Source organism: Colobus angolensis, unplaced genomic scaffold, assembly GCF_000951035.1.
Source record: "Colobus angolensis palliatus isolate OR3802 unplaced genomic scaffold, Cang.pa_1.0 Scaffold102, whole genome shotgun sequence".
Classification (NCBI taxonomy): Eukaryota; Metazoa; Chordata; class Mammalia; order Primates; family Cercopithecidae; genus Colobus; species Colobus angolensis.
Genome location: NW_012111142.1, coordinates 3756071 through 3764505, shown reverse-complemented (window position 1 = coordinate 3764505; position 8435 = coordinate 3756071). Strand labels below are relative to the sequence as shown.

General features: G+C 39.6%; 1 protein-coding gene across 1 annotated transcript in view; it reads left to right on the top strand.

The window, feature by feature from the left end:
- Nucleotides 1-8435, top strand: part of INADL (InaD-like (Drosophila)) — a 472039-nt gene that overhangs the window by 291689 nt on the left and 171915 nt on the right. The window lies entirely within an intron of this gene.

Here is an 8435-nt window from a genome sequence, read left to right as displayed (position 1 = left end):
TCATAGATCTCAGGTTTTAAAATAATAAATAGATTATTTGGGTAAATTGGGAAGCATCAAATCAGGACTAAAGATAGTTCTTCCCACCATTGTGGAATAAAAATAAAAATAAATAAATAAATAAATAATGGGAACAACGTAAATAAACTAGGTTGTCTCAGGAAAATCAGGATATATGATTACCCTTGAATGAAAGAGTCATAGATCTCAGGTTTTAAAATAATAAATAGATTATTTGGGTAAATTGGGAAGCATCAAATCAGGACTAAAGATAGTTCTTCCCACCATTGTGGGATGATATCAAAGATAAAGACATGTCTAAATAATTTATTATTCTTCCCTTATATCATTCAGTCACCTTTGAAAGAAGAAACTTTGAGAAAGACACTTAGTTTCTCTACTTCACAGTTTACTGGAAGTAAATGGAAAATAATATTTTTCCAATTTCAACATAATCTGAATGAGCACTCCAGGTCATGAAAGGTGGGGAGCAATATTTGATCCAAAATGAAATATCTTAATTGTTTTTCTTGAGGCTGGGTCAGAAAAAGCTAAAGGGATAGTCAACCTATATATATTGAACCTATTTGTTTACAGGCATCCTTCAGATAGATTATGGGTTCCATTCTAGACTACCACAATAAAGCAAGTATCAGAATAAAGTAAGTCATGTGTGTTTGTTTGTTTCCCAGCATATGTGAAAGTTTTGTTTACACTATGGTCTATAAAGTGTGCATTAGCATGATGTCTAAACAAGTACACACATTAATTTTAAAATAATTTATTTCTAAAAGCTGCTAACAATCATCTAAGCCTGTTGTCATCTTTTTGCTGGTGGAGAGTCTCCTCCGTGTTGATGGTTGCTGACTGATCAGGGTGGTGGTTGCTGAAGGAAGGTTGGGGTGGCTGTGACAACTTTGTAAAATAAGATAATGACATTTGCCAATCGATTGACTCCTTTCATGAAAGATTTCTCAGTAACATCGGATGCTGTTTAATAGCATTTTACCCACAGTAGAATTTCTTTCAAAATTGGAGTCAGTCCTCTCAAACCCTAGGACTGCTTTATCAATGAAATTTATGTAATAGTCTGGATTCATTGTCATTTCAACAATGTTCAAAGCATCTTCACCAGGAGTAGATTTCATGTCAAGAAACCACTTTTGGCCAGGCCTGGTGGCTCATGCCTGTAATCCCAGCACTTTGGGAGGCCAAGGTGGGCAGATCACAAGGTCAGGAGTTCGAGACCAGCCTGGCCAATATGGTGAAACCCTGTCTCTACTAAAAATACAAAAATTAGCCGAGCGTGGTGGTGGGCGCCTGTAATCCCAGCTACTGAGGAAGCTGAGGCAGGAGAATTGCTTGAACCTGAGAGGCAGAGGTTGCAGTGAGCCGAGATCATTTCACTGCATTCCAACCTGGGTTACAGAGTGAGACCCTGTCTCAAAAAAAAAAAAAAAAAAAAAAAGAAGAAGAAGAAGAAGAAGAAGAAACCAGTTTCTTTGCTCATCCATAGGAAGCAGCTCCTCATCTGTTCAAGTTTGATCATGAGATTGCAGCAATCCAGTCCCATCTTCAGGCTCCACTTCTGATTCTAGTTCTCTGGCCATTTCCACCACATCTGCAGTGACTTTTTCTTCACTGAAATCTTGAACCCCTTGAAGCCATTCATGAGAGTTGTAATCAGCTTCTCCCAAATTCCTGTTAATGTTGATTTTTTTTGTAGCCACATTTATTTAAGTGTACAGCTCAGTGGTAATAAATACAGGTATATTCTTTTTTTTCCTTCCTCTCTCCCAACTCCCCCACAAACCCCCACCCCACCCCACCCCAGCCTCCGATAATCACCAGTCTACTCTCTATCTTCATGAAATCTACTTTTTTAGCTCCCACATATGAGTGAGAACATGTGACATTTGTCTTTCTGTGCTTGGTATATTTCACTTAACATAATGGCCTCCAGTTTCATCCATGTTATAGAAAATGACAGGATTTCATTCTTTGTTATGGCTGAATATTATTCCATTGTGTATATATACCACATTTTCATTATCCATTCACCTGTTGATGAGCACTTAGGTTGATTCCATATAAGGAAAGGAGTTTAATTGACTCATAGTTCCACATGGTTGGGGAGGCTTCAGGAAACTTACAATCATGACTGAAGGGGAAGGAAGCAAATACATCCTTCTTCACATGAAAGACTATTGTTGAAAATTTATTGTTTAGTGTAGCTATCTTTGTTATTGAGCTTAGCTAGATCTTCTGAACAACTTGCTGAAGTTTCTACATTAGCACTTGCTGCTTCTCCTTGCACTTTTATGAGATTGAGACTTCTCACCATAAACCTCTACTAGCTTCAAACAACTTGTGCAACTTCCTCACCTTTCCCAGCCTTGACAGAATTGAAGAGAGTTAGGGCCTTGCTTTGGATTGGGCTTTTGCTTAAGGGAATGTTATGGCCGATTCGAACTTCTATCCAGACCACTTAAACTTTCTCCATATTAGCAATTAGGCTGTTTCGCTTTCTTATCATTCCTGTGTTCACTGCAGTGGCACTTTTAATTTCCTTCAAGAACTTTTCCTTTGCATTCACAACTTGGCTAACTGATGCAAGAGGCCTAGCTTTCAGCTTATCTCAGCTTTTGACATGCCTTCCTCACTAAGAGGTATTTCTAGCTTTTGGTTTAAAATGAGAGATGTGGGACTCTTTCTTTTACTTGAACACTTAAAGATCATTGTGGGGTATTAATTGGCCTAACTTCAATATTGTTGTGTCTTGGAATAGGAAGTCCTTGGAGGAGAGAAAAAGAGATGGGGAGCAGCTGGTCAGTGGAGTAATCAGAACACACAATTGTGTGTTAATTGATTAATTAAGTTTGTCATTTTATATGGGCACAGTTTATGGTGCCCCAAAACAATTATAATAAGATTGAAGGTCATGGATCACATATCGCTATAACAGATATAATAATAATGTAAAAGTTTGAAATATGGAGAGAATTACCCAAATGTGACACAGACAGGAAGTCAGCACATGCTGCTGTAGAAATGGTGCCAGTAGACTTGCACAATGCAGGGTTGCCACAAACTTTCCATTTGAAAAAAAAAAAAAAAGACTATAAAATGAGATATACCTATATACTGAAAAAAGTGTCATAAGGGTATGTTATTATTCAAGGTGCAGTGTGTTTGCATGAAGAGAAAGGTACAGTTTTATGGGACTCCATATTGCATTCGGGACTTTAAAAAGCCTAAAAGTCTTAGATGGGTATGGTGGCACATGCCTGTGGTCCCAGCTACTTGGGAGGAAGAAGCAGGAGGATCTCTTTATCCCAGGAGATTGAGGCTGTAGCGAGCCACGTGCATACTACTTCACTCCAGCCTGAGTGAAAGTGAGACCCTTTCTCAAAAAAAAAAAAAAAAGCAAGCAAAAAACAAAATATAGCTTAAAAGTCAACTATTGGGCATTTTCCCCATGTGTTGTAGTGACCTGGTTTTTGGTTGATACTGACTTTTTTATCTCAAAAGTCCAAGACCTAAGATGGTAGGGTGACCAGCTCACTTTTCTGTTCTTGCTCATCTTTTATAGAGATGGCTGTTAGAAATTATCTCATGTTTTATGTGTACCATCCAGATAATGGGACCTCTGGGTATGCCCTAGATTATTAACTAATTGTTAAAGCACCTTGGGCAAATTATAGTTTCCTAATCTAGTGAAAGTAAATCCTACCCCAGTTATTCTGAGATTTAAATGAGATACTGTGCATAATGAGTTTAGCATAGCGTTCTGCACTGAGTAAGAACTCAGTAAATGGTAGCCTTTATTAACTGTAGTTAACCTAATAGACTTCCAAAAAAGAATGCTTTTTTTTTTCTTTTTTTGCCTATATTATTTGGAAGACTTTCTACATCTGTTGTTTAAAGAATAATGCCCTCAGAGAACAGCTTCTCAGTAATACAATAGATGATCATCTAAAGCTAATTGTGCATAAAATATATCATTCTTTCCAACTTGTTATTGAATTTTCAATGGAGTATGTTTCCTTTAGTGATGAAAAAATATGAAAACTGCTTGAATAGTTGGAAGCTATATAACTTTTATTTAAATAGTGAAGTTGTTTTATATTAAATAAGAAGAAAACAAAAGAGAGACCTCTCCTAAAACTGAATGGCTACAAATGGGTTATTTTTTTTCCCTAGCCCTAACCCTAAATGTGTTCTTTTTAAGGCCATAAAAGAGTCTTTGTCTTGGATTTATTTTTTTATCCAGAGGTCAGCATTTTTCTTCTAGATTTAATCCAGTTAAATCAGGTTCACTCTTTCTTGGGTTTCTTGCTCTGTTCCCAGTTTTCCACTGCATAGCAGAGTTTCTCCAGGGGCCTCGGCATGTTGCCGGGAGCAGCTGCCTTAGCTGTAAACACCCCGATTGGCACTGGAAAAAACATCAACAGCAAGCAAGCTGCTTTGCCTTTCTACTGCCAGAGGCTCTGCACATGTAGAAACAGCACCATGAAAGGCATAACTTTAGATTTCCTCTTACGTAAATTAAAATTAATGAACTGCTTTCTTCATTTGGGATCTCATTTTTCCCTCTCGGAAATAACAGTACCATAGATTCTATTCTACCAAAATGGAGGATCACCACTAAAGAAGCAGACATATCCATAAACATGAAAGTTAGATTTCCTACATGCTCAAGCGTTTTGCTGATCAAAACCATTTTTTTTTTTTAACCTTAGTCATTTTGAAGGCCGGAGCCTGTGTTAGTGAAAGCCTACTTACAGTTGATTAAGTACCACTTCTATTCAGGACTGCAGTTCAGCACACCCTCATTGAGGGCTACTGTGCGCAAGCTCTGCATGAAAAGCTGGGAACCACCTAGAGGAGGATGTTGGCTCCTGCCCTAAGGAGCTCAGCCCAGTTCAGTAGGTGTTGTGTGCCTGCACTGATGCTTACTGCCCAACAAGGATTGACTTTACCATGTTGTGTTGCGGTATAAGTGCAAGAAGGGAAATTTTTTAAAATCTAGTGCCACAGGATTCAAAGACAGGAGGGTAGGATAGGTGGTTTAGAAAAAGTTTCTGGAAGCAGAGGCTGAATGCAGTGGGAAAGACAGAGACATTCACAAATGCTTAACTGAATGCCAGGCCTTGAATCAGGCTCATTCCAAATGTCATTCATCTTTTTTGAGACAGAGTCTTGCTCTGTAGCCCAGGCTGGAGTACAGTGACGCGATTTTGGTTCACTGCAGCCTCCGCCTCCTGGGTTCAAGTGATTCTCATGCCTCAGCTTCCCAAGTAGCTGGGACCACAGGCACATGACACGATGCCCAGCTAATTTTTGTTTTTTTAGTAGAGATGAGGTTTCGCCATGTTGGCCAGGCCAGTCTTGAGTTCCTGACCTCAAGTGATCTGCCTGCCTCAACCTCCCAAAGTGCTGGGATTACAACCTCCCAAAGTGCTGGGCAACCGCACCCGCCCCCCCCATTCTTCTCACTCTGCCGATCAGGCTGGAGTGGTGTAGTAGAGTCCTAGCTCACTATAGTCTTGAACTCCTGGACTGAAGCGATCCTCCCACCTCAGCTTCCCCTGAGTAGCTGGAATTACAGGCACACGCCACCATACCTGGTTAATTTTTTATTGTTTTTTTGTACAGACAGGGTCTTTCTATGTTTCCCAGGCTGGTCTCAGACTCCTCAAGTGATCTTCCTGTCTCAGCCTCCCAAAGCTCTGGGATTACAGGCATGAGCCACCACACCTGTCCTAATCTAATTTTCAAATATGATTTAAAGTACCTTGTTTGTCGTTAATTATAAATTAAAGAGATTGGAAAATATGGTCAGCAAAATACATGATCATACTAAACATACTATTTTAAAACTTGGTTTTACCATTTAGTACCATTTTGGACATTTTCTATGTCATTAAGTATGCTTTTTCACATCTCTTAAAGATGATTTCTTTCCTTGTCTTTTCTGTCTTTTTTTTTTTTTTTTTTTGAGACAGGGTCTTACTGTGTTGCCTGGGCTAGAGTGCAATGGCATAATCTTGCCTCACTGCAGCCTCAACCTTACATGCTCAAGTGAACCTCCCACGTCAGCCTCCCAAGTAGCTGCAACTACAAGTGCATACCACCGCACTTGGCTGATTTTTATATTGTTTGTCAAGACAGGGTTTCACCATGTTGCTCAGGCTGGTCTTGAACTCCTGACCTCAGGTGACCCTACGGCTTCAGCCTCACAAAGTGCTGGGATTACAGCTGTGAGCCTCTGCACCTGGCCACTGCATGATTTCTTTAACCATTTCCCTTGTAGCTAAGTGGGTAAGAAGATACAAATATAAGAAAAGTTAAATTCTGAAAGTGTTAGGAGAAAATATATAGACAGTGGACTTATTTTTCAATGCATGATACTAAGGATAGAAACGTATGCCGGGCACAGTGGCTCATACCTGTAATCTCAGCACTTTGGGAGGCCGAGGAGGGCAGATCACCTGAGGTCAGGAGGTCAAGACCAACGTGGCCAACATGGTGAAAACCCGTCTCTACTAAAAATACAAAAAAAAATTAGCCAGGCTTGGTGGCAGGCACCTGTAATCCCAGCAACTCAGGAGGCTGAGGCAGGAGAATTGCTTGAACCTCAGAGGCAGAGGTTGCATTGAGCTGAGATCATGCCACTGCACTCCAGCCTTGGCAACAGAGCAAGACTCTGTCTCAAAAAAAAAAAAAAAGAAAGAAAGAAACGTAATAGCAAAGATGAGTAGTTTTAAAAATCCTTTGGGTATGAAGAGTACTCTAAATAAAATGTAAAGACATTATCTTGTTTAATTCTCACAATAGCTTTGTGAAGTAGGTACTTAGATTTCTTTTAGAGAAGGGGAAACTGAGGCACACAGAACTGACAGTGTGGAAATCAGTGCTTTCTATGAGATTGATGATTGTGTGTGTGTGTGTGTGACTGAGTCTCACTCTGTCACCTAGGCTGGAGTGCAGTGGCGCAATCTCAGCTTGCTGCAACCTCCACCTCCCAGGTTCAAGCTATTCTCCTGTCTCAGCCTCCCCAGTAGCTGGGACTAAAGGTGCGCACCACCATGTCTGGCTAATTTTTGTTTTTTGTTTTTGTTTTTATTTTTGTTTGGAAACAGAGTCTCAGTCTGTCACCCACGCTGGAGTGCAGTGGCGCCATCTCATCTTCCAAGTAGCTGGGACGATAGACATGCACTACCACGCCCAGCTAATTTTTGTATTTTTTAGTAGAGATGGGGTTTCGCCATGTTGACCAGGCTGGTGTCGAACTCCTGGCCTCAAGTGATCCATCCGCCTAGTTCTCCCAATGTGCTGGGATTATAGGCGCCCAGCCTAATTTTTGTAATTTTAGTAGAGACGGGGTTTCACCATGTTGGCCAGGCTGTTGTCACACTCCTGACCTCAAGTGATCTGCCTCCCTTGGCCTCCAAAAGTGCTGGGATTACAGGCGTAAGCCACTGTGCCCAGTGAGATTGATGATCTTGCTGCAGAATGAAAGCTGATCAAATAAGAGGCAGAGTGAGGAGGTAGCTCAAGTTTGGTCTTTCCATCAGCCTTGGATATGAATCCCAGCTTTACCACTTAGGAAAGGTGACGGAAGGGCCGCTTTTCAGACAGTTGAAAATACTACATTTTCATTTCATATTTTAAATTGTTCATTTCCATATGCTTTCTCATTATAACTATTTTGACCCAAAAAAAAAAAATAATGTTTTTAGATGTCTTGAACATCAGGTGTGTCTTAAAATGCAAAATTACAGAGACAGCAAGAACAAATCAGATGCTAATTACAACTCCTTTTACTATCCCTTATATGGCACACTATACTATCTCTTAAACAGTAGAGATTGTCAAGGTCATGCTTGAATAGGGATAGTATAGGTATCGATCATTAACTACGTTTTAAAGAGATGGAAGGAAAAAAGTCAAAACTACAAGCTGTTACCAACTGGGTGAAATAAAGTAAGAGGGTTTCCAGCTATCATCATAATTTATCAGTGGGAAAATTTGGAATAAAGAAATTTAGAATTTAAGTGTTGTTTAGATCATCTTTTGGTAGATTCAATCAAGTTTAAAATTCTACCATGTCTTGGATATGAGCAGACGGCTCATTGATGGCATTCAGTAAAATCTTTCTGTGTAGTTGGTTTAAAATTTGACTTAAAACAGGGACATAATATTTACCTTCTCTAAAGTAACAAAATTTATGTTATGTAATAACTTTGACATGTTTACAAAATCATATTTAATGGGCTCTCCAGAGCTCCAGTGAATACCACAATTTGGTCTGTTTTCAACATTTCTAAATAATCTGGGAAAGCTGTAGGAAATGAAATATCTGTCGTAAACTTTTTGTATCAGGCTTAACTACTGCTTTCTTGAAGTTTAGCAAAAGGATAAAGGACTGT